General features: G+C 41.1%; 1 long non-coding RNA gene across 1 annotated transcript; it reads right to left on the reverse strand.

The window, feature by feature from the left end:
• Positions 1–394: 394 nt before the first annotated feature.
• Positions 395–22,844, reverse strand: LOC140206359 (uncharacterized). The gene is made up of 4 exons (XR_011888121.1): positions 22,799–22,844; positions 22,428–22,542; positions 17,266–17,378; positions 395–480 (listed from the first exon to the last, which is right to left on the reverse strand). It is a non-coding gene; the product is annotated as an uncharacterized lncRNA (long non-coding RNA).
• Positions 22,845–26,173: the final 3,329 nt, after the last annotated feature.

Consider the following 26,173-nt stretch of genomic DNA (forward strand, 5'->3'; position numbering starts at 1 on the left):
CAGCAAAAAAAACATTGGCGCTCTCCACCGAGTACTCAAGTGTGCAGCAAAGCATTAATTAGACACAGACTTGCAGTACCCCAAGGACTACTCGTTCACCCGGTATTCAATGTACCACAGGCTCTCTCTCCCTAATAAGGGAAGAAGAGGTGTCCCCGTTTCACAGCGAGAGGGGAGACACAACAAACAACTTGCTGTTTATGGTGTTAAAAGCCTGTTGCGTCGCTTTTTCTGAGGTCTGTGCTCAGAGAGTCGGCCCCAGGAAGGCTCAGGTCCCTCGACATAGAGCCAGCAGCAAGCCTGCTGATTCTGATCTTCCGTGTTCTCCTGCGACACATCAGGCAGTGATACTAGCCTTGAATCAGCCTGTCGCCAGAGCCACGGAAATCCGGAACCCTGGAGGCCGCGTCACCTTCCAGACTGCGTCCTTGGAATATCGAAAAACGGCCGGTCATGAGGCCCTGAGAGTGGGCCCCATTCCTGCAAAGAAACAAAGTCAGTGTGTAACTCCAGGTTAGGGTCTTCAAAAAAACTTGAAAGGGGAAAAAAGAGATCTCAAAGATAGAAATAGAGCTGTTTCCGAAAATGCAAGCAAAGGAGTTGCCATTTAGTGCCATCTTGAATAAGCTCTGTCCTCTTTATTCTTTGAATAGATTAAAAATATTGCAAAAACAGAAATAGAGCATAGAACATAGAATAGTACAGCACAGTACAGGCCCTTTGGCCCACAATGTTGTGCCAACCCTCAAACCGTCAATGTCAGGGAGGAGAAGGTGGCAGCGCACTGCGCGTGCGCAGCTCTCCAGTGAAAAATGGTGTTGTATCTGTTAAATAGGGGCTGTGGACAATTTCTGATTTGATGGAGGCAGACGTGAAAGCACAGAGGAACATCTGGAGAAATTTCTGAAACGCCCGTCCACTGCTGTCGTTACTGTGTGGTCTGGAATCTTTCGGAGGGTAGGCCTCAAAATCCCCGGCCTTGCCTGCTTTTGGTGACCGAGAAAGAGGTTGAATTGCTCGGACAGAGATGGCGCTCAGTACTCGGTGTCGGAGAGCTGATCAGAGCTCGAAGTTTTCGGATGACTCAGAGTCGGATTGTGGTCGGCATGGCAGGGAGAGTTTTTCTTCCTTCCTCCTCCCGTCTGCATGAGATGTGGGACATTTGAGAAACTTTGAACTTTACTGTGCTCATGGACTTCTTCAACAAGTTATGGTATTGTTGCACTGTTGTAACTATATGTATAATTATGTAGTTTTGTCAGTTTTTTTTTAGTCTTGGTTTGTCCTGTGTTTTTGTGATATCACACCGGAGGAAATAATGTATCATCTCTTAATGCATGCATTGCTAAATGACAATAAAAGGGGACTACGTGTCTTCATAATCTAAAACCCTACCTCCCAAATAACCCCCCACCTTAAATTCCTCCATATACCTGTCTAGTAGTCGCTTAAATTTCACTAGTGTATCTGCCTCCACCACTGACTCAGGCAGTGCATTCCACGCACCAACCACTCTCTGAGTAAAAAACCTTCCTCTAATATCCCCCTTGAACTTCCCACTCCTTACCTTAAAGCCATGTCCTCTTGTATTGAGCAGTGGTGCCCTGGGGAAGAGGCACTGGCTATCCACTCTATCTATTCCTCTTAATATCTTGTATACTTCTATCATGTCTCCTCTCATCCTCCTTCACTCCAAAGAGTAAAGCCCTAGCTCCCTTAATCTCTGATCATAATCCATACTCTCTATCCTGGTAAATCTCCTCTGTACCCTTTCCAATGCTTCCACATCCTTACTATAGTGAGGTGACCAGAACTGGACACAATACGCCAAGTGTGGCCTAACCAGTGTTTTATAGAGCTGCATCATTACCTCGCGACTCTTAAACTCTATCCCTCGATTTATGAAAGTTAACACCACATAAGCTTTCTTAACTATCCTATCTGCCTCTGAGGCAACTTTCAGGGATCTGTGGACATGTACCCCCAGATCCTTCTGCTCCTCCACACTACCAAGTATCCTGCCATTTACTTTGTACTCTGCCTTGGAGTTTGTCCTTCCAAAGGGGACCACCTCACACTTCTCTGGGTTGAACTCCATCTGCCACTTCTCAGCCCACTTTTTATTTTTTAAAAAGTGAGTTAGTGGTCATACATTCAATGTCTATTTTGGAATTGGATGGCAGAAGGGAAGAAGCTGTTCCTGAATTGTTGAGTCTGTACCTCCTTCCTGATGGTAACAATGGGAAGAGGGCATGCCCTGGGCGAAGGGGGTCCTTAATAATAGATGTGGCCTTTCTGGCGCACTGCTCCTTGAAGGTGTCTTGGATACTATGGAGGCTAGTACCCAAGATGGAGCTGACTAATTTTACAACTTTCTTCCGATCCTGTAACACCCCCCCCCCCGCAATACCAGACAGTGGTGCAGCCTGTCAGAATGCTTTCCATGGTACATCTGTAGAAGTTTTTGAGTGTTTTAGTTGACAAACCACATCTCTTCAAAGTCCTAATGAAATATAGAAACACTATCCTTGAGAATGGAAACTCAAGGATCCATTTGCAAAGGGAGGTGTGGAGTCCCAGTTCTGTGAGTTTGCATGGAATTGTAGTATTGAAGGAAGAGTTGTAATCAATAAAGAACAGTCCAACACTGGTGCCTTTACAATCCAGATGCTCCAGACAGAATGTAGGGCAAGGGGGGATGGCATCTGCCGTAGAACCTTTGAAATGGTCGTGGGCTGTGGTTGTCTGGAACCTGGAGTTAACGTGTGCCTCTTGAAGCACTTCATGATGGTGGATGTCAGAGCCACTGGGTAGTAATTATTAAGGCACTTTACCTACTTATTTTTGATACTAGGATGATGGTGGTCTTTGTGAAGAAGTAAGAAGTTATAAATGTCTGCAAATACACCCATGGCAGCTGATCTGTACAGGGTCTAAGGACGTGGCCAGGGACTCCATCTGGGCCAGTTACTTTTGATGGATTTACTCTCTGGAAGAATGCTCTTACTTCTGTAACAGTGACTGTGGGTTCAGGTACATTGGCACAATACAATACTGTAATTCCACGTCACAGTCCTCAGCACAGTTGCTGAGAAGGTCCATGATTGTGCTGACATGCTCATCTGATTCTTTTGTCGGGGTTTCACTTTTATGTTAACTGCTAAGGCTAATAAAAGGCTTCTCTGTAATGTTAACTGCTGAGGTAATGGGTTCTCTGTAGCAGCATGTTTGGGTTATAGGTAGAGATAATAGGACTTCGGAATTCAGTTGCTAACCAATTGGCGAGATGTTATTCTTTCTCGTTTGTGTGAAAGCTGTTGGTTTTCGCGGGCTTTGGGCAGAAGGCGCAAGGGGAATGAAGAGAAGAAACGCGACTTGAGGAGTCGGTGGGCTGCCTGACCCTCTGGGCTCTGGCGGGAGCCAAGGGTCGACAGTAATCAAAGGAGGAATCAGCGAAGGAAAACCGTGAGCTCCAACGAATTGTACACGAACTGATTAAATAAATTCTTGGCGCCTTTTATTTTATATTTTGTTCTCTATTAGTCTTATAGTCCAAGTAAGAGTTATAAAATCTTACTTGTTTAACCGCATATTGTGTACTGTTTGTTATTTTGGGGTACTGATTTGACATGGGCGACTCTTCACGCAGTATCCACCCAAATGGGAGTTCTAAAGTTTGGCTGAGCAGGGGGGTTATCACCCCCGAGATCATGCCACTAGGCAAAGCGAGTGTTACACTTTGAACATGAACCATTCTATAGACTCAAAACAATTGTGTTGAAGCTCTTCTGTTTCCTGATACCAGCACTATACCCATGATAAGCAAAGAGTATTTGTTCAGTACTTGAACAAGATGGGGCGGATCAGGCCGCAGTGTGTATAGCACTACTGCTGGGGCTTCTCCACCTGGGCACTGCAGCAAAGGATATGCTGAACATCAAATATAAATGCAGTGATCTCCCAGACCATCCTTTGATTCAGCAATCTCACTGATCTGACATACTGGTGGAATCCATCTCTAGCTCCTCAGTTCTCCATCCATCATGGTACAATCAGTGTGACTACCAGGAAGGCCTCAAAACTCTTCACTTCATTTCTTGGCAACAGACCCAACCACAGGCCCTCTTCCATTCCGTCTGGCAGAACTGGTACTCACTCTCAACATCTTCTCTTCCAGCTCCTCACACTTTCTTCAGGCTAAAGGTGTGGCCATGGACTCTCGCATGGGCCCCAGCTATGCTGGCCTTTTTGTTGGCTGTGTGGAACAGTCCATGTTACAAGCCTACACCAGTAATGCGCCCCAACTCTTTCTCCGCCACCTTGGCGACTGCATTGGCACTGCTTCCTGCACCCATGCAGAACTTGTCAATTTCATCAACTTTGCCTCCAGCTTCCACCTGATTGGCTGGATACACTTCTTGACACACTTGATGATAAAGTTCCAACTTATCACCATTTAGAAATGTGGCTAAATGTTTTAAAATTAATATTACATCAGTTGGTTGGATTTAAAAGTATATATATCATAATAGTGTTCATTATTTTTTATTGAAATATATCTCTACAGTGTCTAAATATTTGTGATAATCTGTAATGGCTTGAGGTTGGGCCTCCCTGTTGATTGTCTAAGCTACTCAATATTTGTGGTCCTTTCTGCCTCTTAGCATGGTTGCAGGATCACGGTACAAAGTTTAGGGAGCCAGTAACTGTTAAAGCTAAGGGTGATTTCATAAATCCCACGGTATATGGAAGTAGCGCGGAGGGTTGAGTATGGCCTGCCTCAATGGATTATGTGAAAAGTTCTTCTCAGAAGCACTTCTTGTGTTTTGGAAGAGGTCACATGAGTGCGTTCAGTCTGCAGTCATGCCATTGAGAAATAACTTTTCTTTGTGTACTTGCATTGTGTGTGAGCGGGGTGACCTGCAGACTCTTGTGGAACTCTGCGTGATTTCAGAAGCCGCGCCTAAACTCTGATTCATTGTTGCAGTTTGCGGCCTTGAAGCAATGGTTCTGAATGGGAACTACTGCTTCGAGTGAGTGAGTGAATTACAGGAGCAGACAGTTTGGCATTGCAGATGATGGTGACGGGTGGACATCAGGACTCAAAACCAAAGTAGCTGGCCCCACACTCCCAAAATATTATAGAATATCTCATCTGAATTATATCTGAATTTGTCTGTTATTACATTGAGGCTGACCCAATCATCCACTTTGACAAAAGGAAGCCCAATAATAATGCAGATTTGAAACATCCCTTTAAGTAACACCATTCACTTCTGCTTCTTTCTGTCAGTGCCTCCTTCCCTTGGGTGTACCATTTTGATTCTTTAAGTCTAATCTGCAGCCCAAAGGCATGGCCGTGTTGCTGAACTTCAGTGATACCACTATTGTGTTATATGCAGTTGTGGTCTGTGAGATTACTAGCTCAATCCTTGATCAGTTCAAACCTTTGTTCAGTCAGATAATGTGTAGAGAAAATCATGTCCTATGTGATTGAATTTCTAATCTAGTTTGTTTGGAATTATACAGAATAATAATCCTCTCTTTATAGCATCATGTCAGAATGGAGGACTATTAGGAGAGACACTGTTCATTGGATAAGCTTTTAAACAAATCCACTTGGAATAGAGAGTTTAATATTAAGAGCTCTTGAAATGTTTCATATTTAGTATACATTCAAGTTTATTGTCATCTGACTACATACATACAACCAAACAAAACAACGTCCCTCCAGACCACAGTGCACACACAAAACATGTAACGAATTCATAATAAATAAAATATTACCACAAACGTTAATAAAATACAAGGGGTGATTGATACGTTCGTGGCCTAAGATAGAAGGAGTCAATTTTAGAAAACCTAGCACATTTACTTTTCAACATAGTCCCCTCCTACACGTACACACTTAGTCCAGCGGTCGTGGAGCATACGGATCCCTTCTTTGTAGAAGTGGTCCACAGCAGGGGTGATTGATAAGTTTGTGGCCCAAGGTAGAAGGAGATGAGTTATTAACTTCAAACTTTTTACATTATCACTCAAAGAGTTGAACTGCATGTGCATGTAACGAGAGCGTCTTAGACCTCCAGGTGGTCCACAGCAGGGGTGCTTCATAAGTTCGTGGCCTTAGGTAGAAGGAGATGAGTTATACAGCTTTTGTTACATGCATGTGCAGTTCAACTCTTTGAGTGAAATGCAGAAAGTTTGAAGTTAATAACTCAATTCCTTCTACCTTAGGCCACGAACTTATCAATCACCCTTGCTGTGGACCACTTCTACAGGTCCAAGATGCCGACTTCTACAAAGAAGGGATCTGTATGCTCCACGATCGCTGGACTAAGTGTGTAAATGTAGTAAAAATAAATGTGCTAGGTTTTCTAAAATTGACTCCTTCTACCCTAGGCCATCGACTTATCAATCACTCCTTGTATTATTTAATGTAGTGTGTAGCAAAAATAAGCAGTAATAGTACAATAAATGTTGAAAGTGGATTTTATTATCAGAGTCTATATATCTTGCCACATGCAACCCTGAGATTCTTTGTCATGTAGACATACGCAGCAAATCTACAGAATAGTAACTATAAGTAGATCAAGTAGAGCATAGAAGACAACAAACTCTGCAAATACAAGTATAAATAGAGAAAAATAAATAATGAGAGCACAAAATAACAAGATAAAGCTTCCTTAAAGTGAGATCATTGGTTGTGGGAACACCTCAATAAGTGAGTGTAGTTATCCCCTTTTGTTCAAGAGCCTGATGGTTGAAGGGTTGTAACTGTTCTTGAACCTGGTGGAGCGAGTCCTGAGGCTCTTGTACCTTCTACCTGATGGCAGCAGTGAGAAAAGTGCATGGCTTCTGATGGTGGTAGACTCTAAACAATTTCTTGGGACACGCTCAGCTACAGTGGTTTTGGTAAAATCTTTTACAACCCTGGTATAGTCATTTAGATTCTCAGATGAATGCTTGAACACGGCCCTGTCCACTGATTCAAGGCGACCCTGTAACCGTTCCTCTGCCTCCTGTAACCACCTCTGAGTTATCTAATCTCTGGAGCCTTGCTTTTTGGGCTCTGTCTGTATGCAGGTTGTACAAGGAGAGCCAAGTGGCCTGATTTACTAAAATGCAGTCTAGGCAACTGCTGCCACTGCATACAGTGGTAATCCCAATGCTCCTGTATGCAGCAGAAACCTGGACAACATACCGACGACATCTGAAGGCACTTGAAAAGTTCCATCAACGCTGTCTTCAAAACATCTTAAATATCAGCTGGGAAGATAGAAGAACCAACGTCAGTGTGCTAAATGAAGCAAAAACAAAAAGCATTGAAGCTTACGTCATCAAGAACCAACTAAGATGGAGCGCTCATGTTATTCGTATGAAAGACAAACGTCTGCCGAAACAAACCTTCTACTCCCAGCTTAAAGAAGGCAAACGTAAAAGAGGCGGACAACAGAAGAGATTCAAAGCCGTCTTAAAAGCCAACATGAAGAAATGTAACTTCGACATCAACAATTGCGAAAACAATGCCAAGGACGGGAAACTCTGGCAAGCCATCATCCGAGAAGAAACAGCAACTTTCGAAGCCAACAGATGTGCAGAATTTGAAGAAAAGAGAAGAAAATGGAAAGAGAGGCAGCAACAACCAAAGCCCGATCTGCCATCTGGAACTACCTGTCCTGAATGCAAAAGAACTTTCAAAGCCAAACTTGGACTCATAAGCCACTTGAGAGCCCATAAGTAGATCAACAGAATGAAGACCATCATCCTCGACCTCGAGGGATAACCACAACGACGAGTCTAGACAAGGAACGATAGGCATTCCTTATCATAGTGTAGCAGTGGTTTCGTGCGTTGCAACCTCTGGTGCTACAGGTTAAATACTGGTGATAATTGGGCAGGGTATTCTTTAAACAGGCCTGGTTGAAGTCCCTGACTATAATCTCAAATGCATCAGGATGGGCTGTTTCTTGTTGGCAGATGACATCGTGCAGTGTCACGAGTTCTTGCTTACAGTCGGCCGCTGGTGGTGTGTAAATTGTTGTTAGGATCGCAGATGAGAACTCCCAAGGCAAATGGAATGGTTTACATTTGATCGACAGCTGTTCCAAGTCAGAGGAACACGAGTTCAACATAACTGCCACGATGGAGCACCAACGAGAATTGACCAAAAAAACGCATGGCCTCCACCCTTTTCTTTACCAGAATCTGCAGTCTGATCCATCTTGAAAACCATAAATTCATCTGGTCTGACTGCTGCATCCGGCGTGTCCGCAGATAACCCAAGTCTTGTTACAGCAAACAATTGAGATCTGCCTCTGAGATCGTCAATCTTATTTTCCAGAGACTGCACATTTGCCAACGAGATGCTGGGTAGAGGAGACCTCATTTCTCTGCATTTCAGCCAGGCTTCGAAACCACCCCCCCACCCACAGTAACCCCCTCCCCCCCGCCGTGCTTCCAGCCATGGCGATGGTCCTTAAAGGCGCTGCGCTTGACTGCTTCGTGTTCTAGTGCTGAGACCTCAATGGTGGCAGGGTATTCATTCTGGCAGTCCTAAGTCCTGAAGCTCCTGGATCTCCTTCCTGATGGTAGTGGGTCAATAAGATTGTGGGGTGGGCGGTAGGGATCCTTAACAATGCTTTGGGCCCTTTGTATGCAACAATCCCAATAAATATTACAGACAGGGGGGAGAGAGATCCCAGTGATCCTCTCGGTGGTTTTTATTTGTAGAAATTTGTGGTCCAGTGCTTAGCAGCTTCTGTACAGTGCAACGATGCCGTCTGACGAGGCACTCTTGATGGTCCTCCTGTAGAAAGTTTTTGGAATGGGGGCAGGGAGCCTTGCGGACCTCAGTCTCCTCAGGAACTGTAGATGCTACTGAGCCTTCTCCACCAATGAGGGTTTTTGGGTCCAGGTTAGATCATCCATTATGTGTACACCAAGGAACCTGGTGTTCTTAACTCTCTCTGTGGCAGAGCCATTGATGTGCAATGGAGAGTGGTCAACCTGCACCTTCCTGAAGTTCACAATCATCTGTTTTGTCTTGTCCATGTTGAGCCTTAGGTTTTTATTTTCACACCATTGGACAAGCCTCTCTTCCGCCAGTGCCCAGCTTGATGATGCTTGAGGAGAGCTGCCAACTCAGACTGACTGGGGTCTTTCCATCAAGAAGTCCAAGATCCGGTTCCAGAGGGGATTGCTGAGATCGTTGAGGACAGTTTACTCACCAACCTCTGAGGGATGATTGTGTTAAACACTGAGCTGAAGTCAATGAGCAACAACTTTGCATATGAAGCATCGCTTTCTCGGTGGGACAGGACGGAGAGTTGGGCCAAGGCTATGGCATCGTCAGTGCACCAGTTTGAGTGGTAGAAGAACTGGAAATGATTCAATATAGCAGGAAGGTTGGATTTTATATGATCCATTACCAGCCACTCATGATTGTTGAGTCAGTGCCTCTGGGCAGTAATCATATGACCATATATAATCATATAACAATTACAGCACGGAAACAGGCCATCTCGGCCTTTCTAGTCCATGCCGAACTCTTACCCTATCCTATTCCGACCGACCTGCACTTAGCCCATAACCCTCCATTCCTTTCCTGTCCATATATCTATCCAATTTAACTTTGAACGACAACATAGAACCTGCCTTAACCACTTCTGCTGGAAGCTCATTCCACACAGCTACCACTCTCTGAGTAAAGAAGTTCCCCCTCATGTTACCCCTAAACTTTTGTCTTCTAATTCTCAACCCATGTCCTCTTGTTTGAATCTTCCCCACTCTCAATGGAAAAAGTCTAACCACGTCAACTCTATCAATCCCCCTCATAATTTTAAACACCTCTATCAAGTCTCCCCTCAACCTTCTACACTCCAAAGAATAAAGACCTAACTTGTTCAACCTTTCTCTGTAACTTAGGAGATGAAACCCAGGCAACATTTTAGTAAACCTCCTCTGTACTCTCTCAATTTTATTGACATCTTTCCTATAATTCGGCGACCAGAACCGTACACAATACTCCAGATTTGGCCTTACCAATGCCTTATACAAATTCAACATTACATCCCAACTCCTATACTCAATGCTCTGATTAATAAAGGCCAGCAAACCAAAACCAAAATCGTCTAGGCCAGTTACCATTGCACCAGAAAGATGGTGGATTTATTGAAGCCTGCAGAGACAGTGGACTATAACAAAGAGATATTAACGATGTGCACTAAGACTTTTGTTAGTGAATCTGCACAATCCTTCAGTACCTGACGAGGTATGTTGTCCGGCCCTGCAGTTCTTTGTGGGTTCACCCTGGGTAGGATCCTCCTCACCTCAGTCGTGGCCAGATAGGGTGCCTGTTCCTCAAGAGGAGAGGGGACTTTTCTCGATGTCCCATTATTCACTGCATCAAATCGTGCACAGAAACCATCCGGCCTATCCCGAAGGGAGGCATCACTGTTATTGACGCGCAGGGTAGACTTGTAATCGGTTATGGTTTTTGTACCTTGCCACATGTGTCGCATGTCCCTGGTGTCACAGAGGTATCTGTGGGTACTCTCACTTTGACTTCCTGATAACATGAGAGAGTGCGGCTCTTGCTGACCTTAGGGCTGTCTTATTCTCTGATCTGAAGGCAGCGTCCCAATCCCTAAACGGTGCACGAATCCCTGCGGTCAACCATGGTTTCTGGACTGCCCTGCATTGTAGTGTTTAATCACGGTAAAGACCTCAGTGCATTTTCTGATGTAGCCATTCACCGATCCTGCATTTTCATTAGTGTTGATGTGATGATCATAGGTAACCCCCTCCCTGAATATGCTCCAGTCTGTGCTTTCAAAACAGTCCTGCAGCAATGAGGTAGTGCCCCCAGGCCAGGTCCTGATCTCCCCGCAAACTGGTTTTAACACATTTAACCAGTGCTCTGTATCCAGAGATTAGCAAAATGGATACGTGGTCTGAGTATCCGAGGTGAGGGCGGAGTGGTGGGTGAGCACACTCGTGGACTCCAGGAATGGTGGCATAAGTCAGGTCTAATGTGTTCCCACCTCTAGTTGCAAAGCTGACATGCTAGTAGAATTTTGACAGGTCTGTATTTAAATTGGCATGATAGAAGTCACAAGCAACAATGAAGAAATCATTGGGGTGCGGGTGAGTGGCTTCGAGGTTGCAGATGGGGGCTCTGGAGCTCCTGCAGCACTCTCCCTGCAGCCCAGGGGAAGGGGGATGTAAACAGCAACAATCACAATGGCAGTCATCTCCCTTCATAAGTAGAAGGGTCTGCACTTCACCATTAAAATCTCTATCTGTGGTGAGCAGTAGGCTGTTACTACCAATGTGTTCACACACCAGTTCTTATTAATGTAGACACACAGACCTCCTCTGTAGGTCTTACCGGAGGTCATAGCATTTCTGTCAGCCCAAAAGGAGATTAGATCTTCTAGCTGGAAGGTCAAATCTGGAATGGTGTCCTGGAGACATGTATCTGTTGGAAAGAGTGTGCAGCAATCCCTCATCTCACACTGGTTCAGATGCAGCCACAGGTAATCCAGTTTATTTTCTAGTGATTGGATGTTAGCAAGTAGAATCGTCAGGAGCACAGGCCACTGTGTGGTGCAGAGGTCTGCTCCACACGTTAGGTTGTAACTACCGAGCACCTTCATTATCCCGCTCGCTACTGGGTAAACTTGCAGATTTTAGTGTTCCTTATGATCAGAACTATTTTTCAACCATAAAAAAGATGAGCAGAACAAGAAACTTCACCATTGATTGGAGTCGAAGAGGCTACTGTGACCGTGTGTGCTGCCATCTTCTGATATCAATCAATCCCCAGTTCCTCAACTTGGCTACACATACGTCCAACCCAACTCTCACTCAATTAGTTGCATTTTCTCTTATAGTGTCTGACTGGTTTCAAAATGAGAATGTCATTTTTTGGAACAGGATGAATGTGGCATACGGCAGAATAAATGAGACATAAATGACAGTTATGCTTCACTCCTTGATGAGCTCAAAGCCTTTTCTGCACCCTTTGAAAGTGAGGATAATACCTACGGTACACCTGTTTATTGATTACAGCTCAGCATTCAACACCATCATTTGCTCAGTTCTAATGAACAAGCTTCAAAACCTGGGCCTCTGTACCTCCTTCCACAACTGGATTCTTGACTTCCTCATCAGGAGACAGCAGTCAATGTCGACCAGTGATAACATCTTCTCCTCCCTGACAATCAATACAAGTGCACATCGAGGATGTGTGCTTAGCCCACTGCTCTATTCTTTCTACACTCATGACTGTGTGGTTAGGCACTGCCATGAATTCACAAGTAACACTTGTTGTGGGGAAGATCTCAGGTGCTGTTGAGGAGGCATAAGTTAGAATGGCTGGTTTAGTGGTGATGCAACACCACCCTCGTAATTAGCATCAGCAAGACCAAGGAATTGATATCAGGCTTAAGAAGGGGAAGTTGTGTGAGCACACTCCAGTCCTCACTGGGAGGTCAGTGGTGGAAAGGGTGAGTAGCTTCAAATTCCTGGAAGTCAACATCTCAGAGGATTTGTTCTGGGCCCATCATATTGATACAATCATAAAGAATTGCCGTACTCATTAGGATTTTGAGGAGATTTGGTATGTCACCAAAGACCCTATCAAATTTCTACAGACATACCATGGAGAGCATTCTGAGTGGCTGCTTCACTGCCTGGTATAGAGGCTGCAATACACAGGATTGATAAAGATGCAGAGGGTTGTAACCTCATCCAGCACAATCATTCACACTAGCTTCCCCACCATCAAGGGCATCTTCAACAGGCAGTGCCTAAGGAAGGTGTCATCTGTCATTAAAGACCCTCACAACCCATGTCCTCTTCTGATGACTATCATCAGGGTGGAGGTCCAGGGCCTCAATATTTGAGGAGTAACTTCCTCCCCTCCTCAATCAGATTTCTGAATGGTTCATGAACTCATGAACACTACTACATTGTTATTCATCTTTTACACTATTTACATATTTTGTAAATGAAAATAATTTTTATGCCTTGCACTGTACTGCTACCACAAATTCTCAGCGATAATAAGCCTGACTCTGATTCTGCTCTTCTGATTCTAAAGTTATATAAAAATAACTTTGTATGCACATTTAAAGGTATACTGATATGCAATTTTGAATAATCTATTTGCGGCTAGAATTCTGCATTCTGCACATTCTGAATATAAACAATTTGTCCTTCCAGCCAACATCGCTTGTTGCAGTAACACAGTTCTTTAAATCTGGTTGGCATCAACAATGTATACCTTCATTTCTCAATGGACAGTTCCACCTATGGCATAAAAATGATGTATGCTAGCTGGTCCCTAAAATACTTAATACGGGTCCAATTCTATGTGTGCAGTTCCTCAGGAAGATCAAAGATCATTATGCTTATAGCTATTAAAATGTATGATAGTGTGGAAGGCAATTATCTGAGACTTTACACATTTCATCAGTTTATATGTGAGTTTAATCAACTCCCTTAAGAAACCAATTGTAAGACTGCAATGCACAGCACAAAACTGCCTGAACAATGTCGAATGTGTTTTGAATTATATCAGTGGTGTAGAAAATTGCATAATGAGGACATAGCACAGCTAGAGGAGCTCTGTGGTATTCTGAGACAGATGTACTCCTATCAGAGTTGTGTGGGGGAAGAATACAGTATTTATAAAAATAAAACGTGAAACCCATTTTTCTACCCTTTACTTTCCCGGCATAAAAGACTTTTTCCAGCTGAAAGTGTTGATGCGCTGCTGCCTCAGGTATTTTTCCTGGTCACTGTTAAGGCAGCCATTCTGAGTGGACCGTGGTGGCCAATACTCATTACATTCTTTCCAGCTCTGTGCCTCCCCCCACAACATGGTCAAGTGACAGAACTGGATGGGAATAAAATTTCAGCACGTCTTAAGTTAGATTGTAACAGGGGTTCTGGAAACATATATTTATAAGGTGGATAGATTCTGAAGTACCAAGTACAATCGCATGACTAATTATATTGGACGATTTGCTTATTGCTTTGGGAAGGATCGGGCTGACTATTGAGCTTGTAGTGAAAAAAATGCAAATAAAGTGGAGGTATTTTCAATTGGGCTAGCAAATGCTGAGACAGATGTGAATTGCAGCTGAGACCATTCAGATCATTGTAACTGTGCTCTTAGACACAAGCTTTTGCCAGTATCGCATACTGAAATGTAGCGGGAGCCGGAGCATTGAAGATAGCGAGAGTGGCTGTCGGAGGGCTTTGCACTCGGTAATTGTTTTTGCCAACTCTCGAGTCAGGAAACTCAAAATTTAAAAAACGCAATGCTTCAGATTGACTGTAACATCGAAATAGCAACTATCGTCTACTCTGTCGCTGTGGAAGGAGCGATATCTATCTCTCCCTAGTTAGTAAGAGACAGTGCCTGTGGATGTTGAAATGTTGGAGAGAGCAGTTACTTTTTGATGGACTGTAGACCATGATCTCTCCTTGGGGGCTTTGCTTTTGCTTTTGCTTGGGTGGCAGGTAGTGAGAATGCTGAAGCTTTATGCTGGAATAAGTGGGGGGGGGAGAGAGTTGATGTTTCTTGCTGCTGCTTGTGCGTGGGAGGGGGGCAGGGGGCTTTGGGATTCCTATGTTTTTTCTGTTATTCACTCTTTGGGTTTTTTCCCTCTGTTTTAAGGATGTCTGTGGAGAATAAGAATTTCAAGTTGTATATTATATACATCCTCTGATATTAAATGGAACTATTGAATTGAAAGAGTGACCCAGTGAGTCCACTTCCCTGCTTTTTTCCTGTAGCTCTGCAGATTTTATTTCATTTTTCAGTTATTGTCCAATTTCCTTTCGAAAGTTACTGTCAGAACTGGTTCAGCCCCTATGACGAAGGATAAGTTGTCTCATTTTTATTTAGATGTATCTCCGTATAGTGATAAATGTAATAATGGAGAAGCTTCACTGATTCATATGTTTTGGGCACGTCCGAGTCTTGGAAAATATTGGAAAGAAGCATTTCAAACCTTTTCGATACTTTTTAAAGTAAATTTCAAGCCTAGTCTTTTGACTGCTTTATTTGGTATTGTCGGAGGAAAGGATATTATTCTGGAGCCATCTGATTTGCACATTTTGGCTTTTATGTCTCTTATGGCCAGGAGGACGCTCTTGCTTAAATGGAAAGATGCAGCCCCTCCTATTCACCCCCAATGGTTACGTGATGTGATGTCATATTTAAGTTTAGAGAAGATTCGATGTCCTATCTTTGAATCTAACCAAGACTTTCAAACATTGTTGGGACCTCTTCTGAATTATTTTAAAGACCTTTGATTTGCTGTTAAAGCACAGATGATGACTAACAATCTTTTTTCTTTTTTTTCTACTAATCAGCTTCAGTCTTGGTAGTAGGTTAGATTTTTTTAATATAATAAAATTATTATTTTTCAACGTTATGAACTAATTGACTTGTACAAATATAGGGTAAGGAGTCTTTATATGCAATTTAGCTTAATGTATTGACACATTTTTTATCTGTACTCTGTATTCTTGTATATTTGTATTAATCAATAATAAAAATATTGAAAGAGAACTGGTTCCACCACCCTTCCAAGTGGTGAATTCTAGATCAGTTCAACTGGAGCTGGAGATTCATCTCTGCAGTGTGTTTATGTTTGTAGGTATGAGTGGCTGCTTTAAAAGTAGCCGCCTGAATCCTGCTATAATTTGCTGGCAGATCCTTGGAGAACTCTTTGGGATTTAGGTGTTGCCTTTTTCCATATATGGAAGTTGCAAACTTGCTGATGGATTGCAGCCACCAAGTATGTCAGATGTCAGTTCATTCAATTGAATGTGAACTTCCTGAGATTCTTTAGTAAGTGTGTTGGTTAATATTAGACCCATTGTAGAATCTGTGAGCCCATTTATTTTAGTGGAACTATTACATCATAAGGAAGAGAGGCAAGAATAAGCTCAATTGAACTTTTTCAAATGATTTTTGTTTGCAATAGGTAGCTTTAAGTGTTTTTAAATAAGTTATTATTCCTTTCTCAACATTTCTTTTGCATTCAAAAGCATTCCAAATGATTGAGAGTTGAGGCAGACAGTGGTACTGTGGTCGTGGCTCCACTGGGTGTCAATGTACCTCAGCAGTTTGTGGATTGGGCTTGTTCCACCCATCCATAACATCTGATTATGTTAGGCGACCTCACTGATTAGGTCCAGCAAGTATGACCTTGTGGATTAGCACCAGATAAGTGATAAGCAGTGGGGAATAGATAGTGAATGCATGTGAAGGCCTCTATGCAGCCAAGCATGGGCCACACTTCTGGCATCATTACCTTGACAGGACCTCAAATCTACTGGCTGTAAAGTACTTTTGAAGGACTTGGGATGAAAACTAGGCATGACGTAGCTGCAAGCTCTTTCCTTGTTGGACAATGTTCACGGAAACTGGTCAGAATGATCCAAGCATCTGCAGCTTATTTTCTTCAGCATAAATAAAGTGAGGATATAATTCAGACTTTTTAAAATTATGTGAGGAATATAGATATAACAAGACTGTTTAGCTCAGCTGTGTCGGTTTAATTAGAGGATCCAGGTTCTGATCATTCATAAATGAAACAAGATTGGAAAACAATTCCGTCCCCTGTAATTGAGAAGGCATGTTGAACTATGTTTTAAACTCTTATTTAAAAAGGTCAATTTTTATGCCAATCAGCGAAGATCTGATTCTGAGTATAATCATAGATAATTTATCACTCAGTCAGAGAATTCTACGGGCCTTTAGAAATTTTATGTCAGGTACAGACGGTCAAAGAAAGACTTCTGTTTCTAAAGCGCCATAATTCTGTTAAAAAACATGACTTGCTTTAGAGGGAAATCTGGCAGCGCTTTATAATCAGCAGGATTCTAGAAACAGCAGTTACATGATTTACCATGTTGCTTCATTTTGGTGGCAGTAGTAGGGAGGAATCTTCTGTCAGAACTGAGAGGCCTCCCTCTCATCTTTGAATTGTGGCATGGGATCTTTTAATCATTTTCATCCATTAGAAACTGCAATCCAGCTCTCTGTTTCAATCTCCCCTACCAGTAGGATAATGCTACAGATAGCCAGGACCTCTTAACATCAATTTTACTCCAAAGCCCTGAGGTTTTTGCTTGATTTTCTTATGACTGAAAAAGCAAATGCCTTTATATAGACTAATTGTGTGAGATTTCATCTTCAATTATTTGCAAGTACAGATGAAAAGAAAATTAACTTACATGGAGTCCCTAATCCTGGGCATTGCACATGGGCTCATCCTGATGGCATTTTGTTGTGCATTTTTTGAACAGGTTTGCTTCATTCTCTATGTCGTTGCATTTTGAAAGCCATTCTTCCAAGCACAAAAAAAAGAATTGAGTTATTTTTCAGAATGCATAATTGTTAGCAAAAATACAGTATATGAGACTGGTCACTCATACCGTGAGTAAACGCCCTGGGTGTAGTTTAATTTAGAAGAATCCCTAGGAATGACAAGTACCGCAACAAACAATACAGCTAAATAAAAAAAATGTTTGACCTCAGATTCAGTTTCCTAAGGGGACTGTTAATCTTAAATCTAAACTAGCTTTAAACTTCCCCTCTTTGTCAACCATTTAACAGCTGGTGTTCTCTAACTCTGGCATAAATTTCAACTCAATTACAGTAAATAAAGTGTGTCGTGACCACTATACTTTCAAAAGTGCCACATTCACACCATTTCCAGTATGCTCTTCAGCTTTGTGTAATAGTGTGTTTAATTCATGTGTTTATATTCAAACATAAAGATTACCTGAGGCAACACTGGGAATATGCCTGAATTGTATAGAAGGGAGAATTGAAAGTCGGTGGCTTGTACTCATAGTAAAATTCTCAAAATCCTTGAAACCAATGCAGAGATCATTCGACTAAGAAGTTTACAAGTATTCTGATGTCTTGTGTATGTGGTACAGGATTTAGAAGTCTTATTTGGAAATTTTACAATCTGAATCTATTATATTTTTAACACTTTCCCAAACTGAGATGGTTTGTTTATTGTGTAGTCATTGTCAAAGTGAAAGTTGCAGTATCAGAACCACTCAACCAGTGGATGTATTGAGTAACCAAGGGAATGCCAACTCTTCTGATGCAATGCTAGTATGATACAAATCAGTTTGAAAGACTTGATTAGTTTCCATCGTACCTAGATTTTCTGTGGATCTGCTCTTTCTTAGACTGGAAACATCAAATACAGTATTTGTTTATTAGTGGCCACAGAATTATATTGATAGTTTAGCATAGATGTACATAATTGCTGAATCTTAGTAAAAAGTTTGAGAAATTAAATTTTCATTTATAATGTGTGGAAAATAAACTATCAAAGGGTCAGATGGTGCTGGAACTGCCCATCAACTGGAATCACTGCCTAGAACATTGTAGCCAGCTAAGACGGATGTGGATGTCCCTGGAATTGGGTGGTGAGGTTCAGATGACAACCAGGCTTGCTGTGGACCAGAGCAGAGGCCCCATCTAGAATGCCACTGACATCCTTAAAAGAAGGCAAAGGTGGTTCGGTGCTTTGTCTACTGTCAAAAACATCAAGTATATTAGCAGTCCCACAGTGACTGGCATGGACGTTTAAAAAAATAAAATTAAATAGCTGATTTAAAAAAAAGTAACAGATTCATTCAATGGTACATAAAAACTTTGAAATAATTATAAACATCAAATTACAATAATTTAATTGATATTACTGTCAGAAAGGCTAGAATCCAAAAATCCAAATATCCAAAACCGATGCTGATTCTGATTGGAATTTACTGTCAGATGTAATATGATCGGTCACTCAATATGTTATGGTCTTCCTCGTTGGATAAGGCATGTGTAGAAGTCAAAGACTTTAATTTACGTAGCGAAACTCCAGCAGTTCCAATGGGAAACGCCAAATTCAGCCAGAAGGATCCCATCTCAGTGTTCTGCCATGCTTCCTTTGCATGTGAAGCACATAAAAGCACAACCTAATCAGGGCTGTCATTCCAGTGAAAAATCGATAATTTGGAGACACACTATAAAGTATATCTGCTGTCCACAGAAATTATCTCTATTTTCTTCTAGCAGTATTTAAAACCATAATTAATCAGAATTATTGGCGCTGCTTTCAGCACTTCAAATGCAAAACACTGATTTATTTACTTTCTGTAGACTAGAACAATGCAAAAGACATGTAGCTTTGCTCAATACAATGGAGGCTCCTTGTTTATCATAGTTGTTCTCAATACCTAACATGGTAGTTGTTTCTGTGTACCTCGTGTCTTTCACACCATATCTGTTTTGAAATTCTTTTTCATCTTGACTCCTGTGACATTGTGCCACTCGGGCTCTGTAAAATAATTCCAGCCATACAGGTAGATGAATCTGACATAGTTGAGAACTAACAGCATGTCAGACTCTTTCACTGTGGAAGGCTATAGATCAGGAAAGGGAATATGCCAGAGTTGGGTGGGTGACAGGGGAATAACATCCCTTTCTCCTCCATCGACAGGGGTAATAACTCCTGACTCTCTGGGGAGAAATTGAAAAAAGCAATAGCTATGAGCTGTGAAGCAATGCCTGTAGGAGAATTGAAAGTTAATGCTCTTCTTTATTTCTTTGTCGGGAGTTGCAGCTCAGTGTCATTGTTTCAAACTATCTATAAATGTTATGTTAGCGATGAAAATCCTTTTGTGTTCCTAGTTCCACTTTGAAGAAGGTGAACATGAAACGGAACTGGGGTGTGCCGGAAAAATAAGCCTCAGTAGTCAGTTTTCTCAGTCAAAAACGACAAGACCCTGTCACATCCGTCAGGATGGTGTGGGGGTGGGGAGGGGGGGGGGTCAGGGCAGAGCCTGTTGATGAGTGAGGAAAAAAGAAGTGAATTCATTCTGCTTCAGGCACTTTATCAAGTGCCAGTAGGTTACTGTTGAGAACTAGTCACCCATCACTGTGTTACTGCCATGGGAGTCAATTCCTGTGTATAAATCATGGGTCTGCAAAGGGTTTGAAACTTATTGCAGTTACCAAGGAAATGAGAATAAGGAACATGCTTCTGCCTTGATTAGAAGGACTTAAAATACCTTCCTACATGTTGCTGCTTAATAAAATGTATGACTGTATTGATTCATAGAATCGAGTCATTAAAGTATGGAGTTTTGTTTATTTGAATGAAGTAATTAAATGGTTCACTTATGCCAGAAATAACCTTTTCTGATGAAAAACTATTGATTTTTTTGCCACAGCTTTATAAGTGACAATGTTTTTGATTACTACTGACAAACCTCCTTAGAGTGTTAATTAAAAATGTACCAGATGAGCAGGTGCAGAAGATCATTAAGGAATGCGAACAGTACTGACGCACAATACATTTTTAACTTTACATAATGAATAGGGCACCAGAGAAAATAACAACTTCATCAACAAAATTATTATCTTCGCAATTTATATATCCTTAATTTCTTTATCTTTGATGAGAAATCAACTTGCCTTTAAATTATCATTTAATTTTTGTTACAAGGATTTACTTAGTGTCATATAGATTTGGTTGGTATTTGCTAAAATCCATCTTTACTGTAAATATGTAATGACATGCTTCAGTGTGTTTCCTTTTCCTTGGTTAATGATCCACCCTTATTTGATGGGAGGTTTAAAGATTATTACATAAAATGAATGTTGTTACAGTCATGAATTATGATACAAAATTAAAAATAATTATATAGATTTCTCATCTTTTCATATTCCCAGTGCATATAAAAATTTAGATTTTAACTTTATACCTTACAAAAAATTCTGAATGCAAGGTCTTTCTTGTATTATGTTGTAGATTACAGGTAGTAGGAACTTCAAATTTAAAAAATTGCTTTCCAAGATTTAGTGCAGCTAGGTTTAATACTTTATGTATTTATTTCAAAGGCTTATGCCCTGCTTAAGTTTATTGATATGATAAAGAAAAGTTAATGCAAATATCATCGTTAATTGCTTGAACTGTTCAAACATGCACTTTCCAGCAAGCATTCTCTTAAATACACAGCTTCAGTAATTTACAGCTGCTCTAGAATTTTTTGGGATGGATATAGAAGGAGAACTGTCAACTTCACCCTTGTATTGATGGTGCTTGTATGGAATCCATGATATAGATGTCCCAGTCTGTTAGTAAGAGATTAATAAGTATCTTGTAATGGAAAAATTGGGAAGAAAGAATGACCTTCAAATGATTGTTCTGAAATTAAATCAACAGTGATTTTAGGGCATTCAATCCAAATAGCCGTGGGGGAGGGAAAGTAGAGTTGGAAAGCCTTAAAACTGGCTCCCTACAAATAATAGCTGCAAAATCGATTATCAGCTGATTATGGATTTATAAAACTGTGATCCCTGGTAAACAAAAGCATTAGTTCCATTTGGAACTCCATGAATGCAATTACACTGATAGTTAAATATAGTCTTATTAAAGCCTTTTAAGTACAGCAACTTCACTGTTTTATCCTTTTATGCCTCTTAGTTTCCCACTAGATATTACATTGCACAACTTCCAAACTAGCAGCTCACCACAAAAACCACTATTTTTTCCATCTGTTTGGTAATGGCTTAGATTGCATTAGGTTTGTAGAAATGCGCCAACATGCAGCATGCCCATCATGCCTGTGTTGGTTCTTTGGAAGAGAAACTTATTTGGTCCCCCTCTCACTCTTTCTCCTCTAGGGCAGCATGCATTTTCTTTCCATATTTCTCTTTTGAAATTAATATGCCTCCCCACCCTTTCAAGCAGTAAGTTCAAGCTCCCAGCTTCTTACTATTTCACTTCTCTTCTTGCCAGTTATCTTCAATCTCTGTCCGTTTATTGTTGTCCCTACTTCAACAGGAGCCTTTGATATTGTTAAAATGCTTATTAAATTTACAAAATACACATACAGTACTTGGCACGTATGAATTCAAATTAGGCAACAAAATTGGGTCAGCATAGTGTTGACTCTTCTTCCAGCTTTCCTGGGCAGTTTTGTGGACAGTGCTTGTTCTGGCTTGCCCATGTGACCTGATTATACAGACTGCGGGCCTGATGACAGACAGAAACTTGCTTTGTTGGACCAGGATGTTCCCTCTCAGCAAATTTGGTCTTAAGGATCTGAAACAAAATCAAAGCAGGGAATGCTGTTCACAAACGCCAGATGGCGAATCTAGACCCACCTCTTTTCCTCTACTCACCCAATGACCATTCAGCAGTAAAGTTGCCAGCCTTAGCTATGTCCTTGAAGGATTTATCACTTGGACTTCCATCTCCACTGCCCAATACTTCTTCCCCCCCCCCACCTCCTATAGTTTATATTTTGAACAAAGTTAATCATGTACACTTTTTCATGGATTTCTGAAGATTTTTTTTCCCCTGGGTTTTACTTACAGCACTGGTTGAGAGATTTGTTTTCAATTTCAGGAGGATTTGGAGCTTCCCCATCAAATTACTGGATGCGGTCCAGGTGATTATATAAAACTGTCACAGCAAAACTTTGCACCTCCTGTCACATAAAGCACAGAGATCAAAATCAGGGGTAGCATATATACAGAATCAAACAAATGTGAAGATTTACTTCAGTATCTAAAATGAGCTATGTCACCGTCAGTCTGTTTCAGAAATGAGAAGAGGTTAAATCTACTGAAGATGGTGAATAATTACTGAACAGTCAAATTGGTGATTTGGATCAAATTCTTTAAGTCTAGGCTTGCAACAATGTGGAGCCTGATCTATGTGTTTGTGTAGTTATCAGTAAATACCTGTTTGTTAGGTGTTTGTGTAAAGTCTTCCTTGTCATTCCTCTGCGCAGAAGAGACAGAAGAATATCGAACAACAATCGTGTGATTTATTTCAAGCGGCTCATTTGTTAGATGGCGTTCTTGTCAAACATACACAACTTCAATTCTCACAGGAGCAAGCTTTCTCTTTATTCTGTGGTGCATATTGAAAAATCATTCCTGTCAGCTGACACTCGTCCAGCTGCTCACAAGAACTTTGGCATAGTTTTCATAACCTACAAAGTATGAAAGCAGAACACTACTCCAGTAAAATGCCTGAGGAATTTGGAGGGCTGCCACAGAGGATACAGACAACTCTGTTCCAATCTGACAGAAATTTCCACAAAACACTGAAAATTTAAGCATGGGGTCCCAAGAGCAGGCTGCGGCAGTTTACTTGAACTGAACATATATCAACTGTCAGATTTCGACAGTCAGCGCTGACCAAACACAATGGAACATCCAGATGGCTTGAACAAAGTGCACAAGATGTGAACTGCTATTTCCAGCTGTTTACATCAACTTCCACTGTTACGACTAGTTTTATGTTGTGCTACAAATAAAGAGTTTGCATATGCCAAGTAGGCATGTTCCAGGTACTGTTTCCTTTACAGTCTGGGTCGTGCAATTTCCCGACATTTAAATGATATAAGCAAAAAAATATGGTTGCTTGGTACTAACCCAGTGGTTTAATGAACTCATTCTTTCCAGTTGAATTGTCTATGTGCATAACTTTTCTGTGTTTGTTCTTAGCAAAATAAAAGCATTATCTTCCAACCTACAGCAAAGAGAGGTAGGGGTGGGGGAGGTGGGTTATATATTCCAGATCAAATGGCACTAATGTGACAAAGCAGAATTGCTAAACTCAGCTTCTTAATTTTGATCAGTTAGAAAAAAAATTATCTGTGCATCAAAATATTTAAAAATTCATTACTGTTTGTAATCTAAATGGGTTTTGTCTCTTTCTGCCTTGACTTGCCATTCTACCTGGGGTTTTGCTAATTAGTGCCTGTAAACTGATTCAAAACTTAAGAAAACAATCTGTTCATTATTTGAACAAACTCACTGAAGCTTAATTAGAATTAGAAAAAGCAATGACTTAGGTGTCCTTGGTCGATAAAAATATTGCAACTACTTTTCTGCATGGCTAAGTCTACTGCTGTTTCTGGCATTGCTTGAGATCAAAATTGCCATTACTGACACTTAAAGTTCAGTGGAAAATTAAATGGGTCTATGTTAAATGAGCTCCAATGTATTGACAGTATCCCAGGGTTGTATTGAGAAAAGATTTACATCTTGGTTTGTTTTAGGTTCTGTATTTTTTCATTGAATTACTGTATTTTGTTCGGTATTCTTAATGGTGCAGCAATGATGTTTGGACATTCACACTGTTTGAGAGTCGTCGTCATCGTCGTAGCTATCCCTCGAGGTCGAGGATGATGGTCTTTGTTCTGTTGATCCACCTATGGGCTCTCAAGTGGCTTATGAGTCCAATCTTGGCTTTGAAAGTTCTTCTGCATTCAGGACAGGTAGTTCCAGATAGCAGATCGGACTTTGGTTGTTGCTGCCTCTCTTTCCATTTTCTTCTCTTTTCTTCTAATTCTGCACATCTGTTGGCTTCGAAAGTTGCTGTTCCTTCTCGGATGATGGCTTGCCAGAGTTTCCTGTCCTTGGTATTGTTTTCACAATTGTTGATGTCGATGTTATATTTCTTCATGTTGGCTTTTAAGACGTCTTTGAATCTCTTCTGTTGTTCACCTCTTTTACGTTTGCCGTCTTTAAGCTTCTTTAAGTCATAAAGAGATGCAGAAACAACACGTCAGCCTACTAAGTCTACCTGCCAAGTCAATAGCCTACGCTTGTCCCATAGTAATACCGCTTTTTATTCACCCTACAATCTCATCCTCTCCCCCTACCCTGCAGATTTTGCCATTCACTAACACACTGGGAGCACTTTACAGTGGCCATTAAACCACCAACCTTTGGGATGTGGAAAAAAAGTGAAATACTGGAAGAAACAATATTGGCCGATAGGGAAAATGCGCCAAATCCACCCAGCTCTAAGGCAGGGTCTGTGAGGCAGCTGTCCAAATAGGTGCACCATTAGGCTTTCCTTACTTACGATTGGTAATTTTGATCTTATGGAAAGATTCCAAGGGAAGGTGTTGTTACCAACATTAAAATGGTTTATTATGGATTTGATATCTGAGTAGTGTATATAGAATTGAATGTCGCTTTCCCACACTTTCTGAAATAATCTAAATTTCTGTCTCCAAATCTTTTCCAAGAATTCATCCTCAGTTATACATATAAAGTGCTGGAAGAACTCAGCAGGCCAGGCAGCATCCATGGAAAAGAGTGAACAGTCGATGTTTCTCGGCCCGAAACGTCAGCTATTTCCTCTTTTCCATAGATGTTGCCTGGCCTGCTGAGTTCCTCCAGTATTTTATGTGTATTACTTCGATTTCCGGCATCTGCAGATTCTCTCTTTTTAAAGTTATGGTTCTTCCAATCAATATAGTATTGACTTTTCTGAAAAGTTTGTTTTGTATAGGAAATCAGTGAGTTGTTAAGAAAGTGCAATTCTTTGATTCTAGTTCTACAGGTGCAAAAACTGTTCCAAATCAATCAAGTAGTTCATAGTCAATAGATTTAAAACAAACATGGAACTTTTAGGCTGAATCAATGCTTTGACAGGATGTTGTTTGAATAGTAGGCACACCTGGGCTATGTGGTTTCAGCCCAAAGTATCGACTGTTTATTCCTCACCATAGATGCTGCCTGACCTGCTGAGTTCCTCCAGCATTTTGTGTGTTACTCTGGATTTCCAGCATCTGCTGGATCTCGTGTCAACAGATGGATGTGCGCTTCTAATTACCACACACTGGAAAGTGGTTTATGTGAAAATGTGAGTGCCGATGAGGTTAAAGTTGAAGATAATCGTAGTGTTTGGTAAAACACTGTAAAGTATTTTGAACCATCCATAATGAGTTAATGAGTCTGACTGTCAACCATGGAATTATAATTTCTATAATTACAAGGAAAACCATTTTGTTATGAATTTTTAAAAAATTTATCTCCTGCTGTGAGATAATTTATGCATTGTGTAAATACTGTGCAACATTAGGTAATAAAATGTATGGTCTGTTAAAGTTAATTTAGAGATGACTGCTTACTTTGTGGGCTATTTACGTCACTTTCCCCAAGTGGAAAAATATGTAAAATGATGTTGTTTCAGTTACCTGCCATGTTTGTCTCTCACTGCCAAGAATCACATTGGATTGGCTATTGAGGTGAAGATCCAGCGAGGGAATGGACCCCTAGGAGTTTTCTCTTAACATGGAATATACTTTTGAA

This window comes from Mobula birostris, chromosome 12, assembly GCF_030028105.1.
Source record: "Mobula birostris isolate sMobBir1 chromosome 12, sMobBir1.hap1, whole genome shotgun sequence".
NCBI lineage: Eukaryota > Metazoa > Chordata > Chondrichthyes > Myliobatiformes > Myliobatidae > Mobula > Mobula birostris.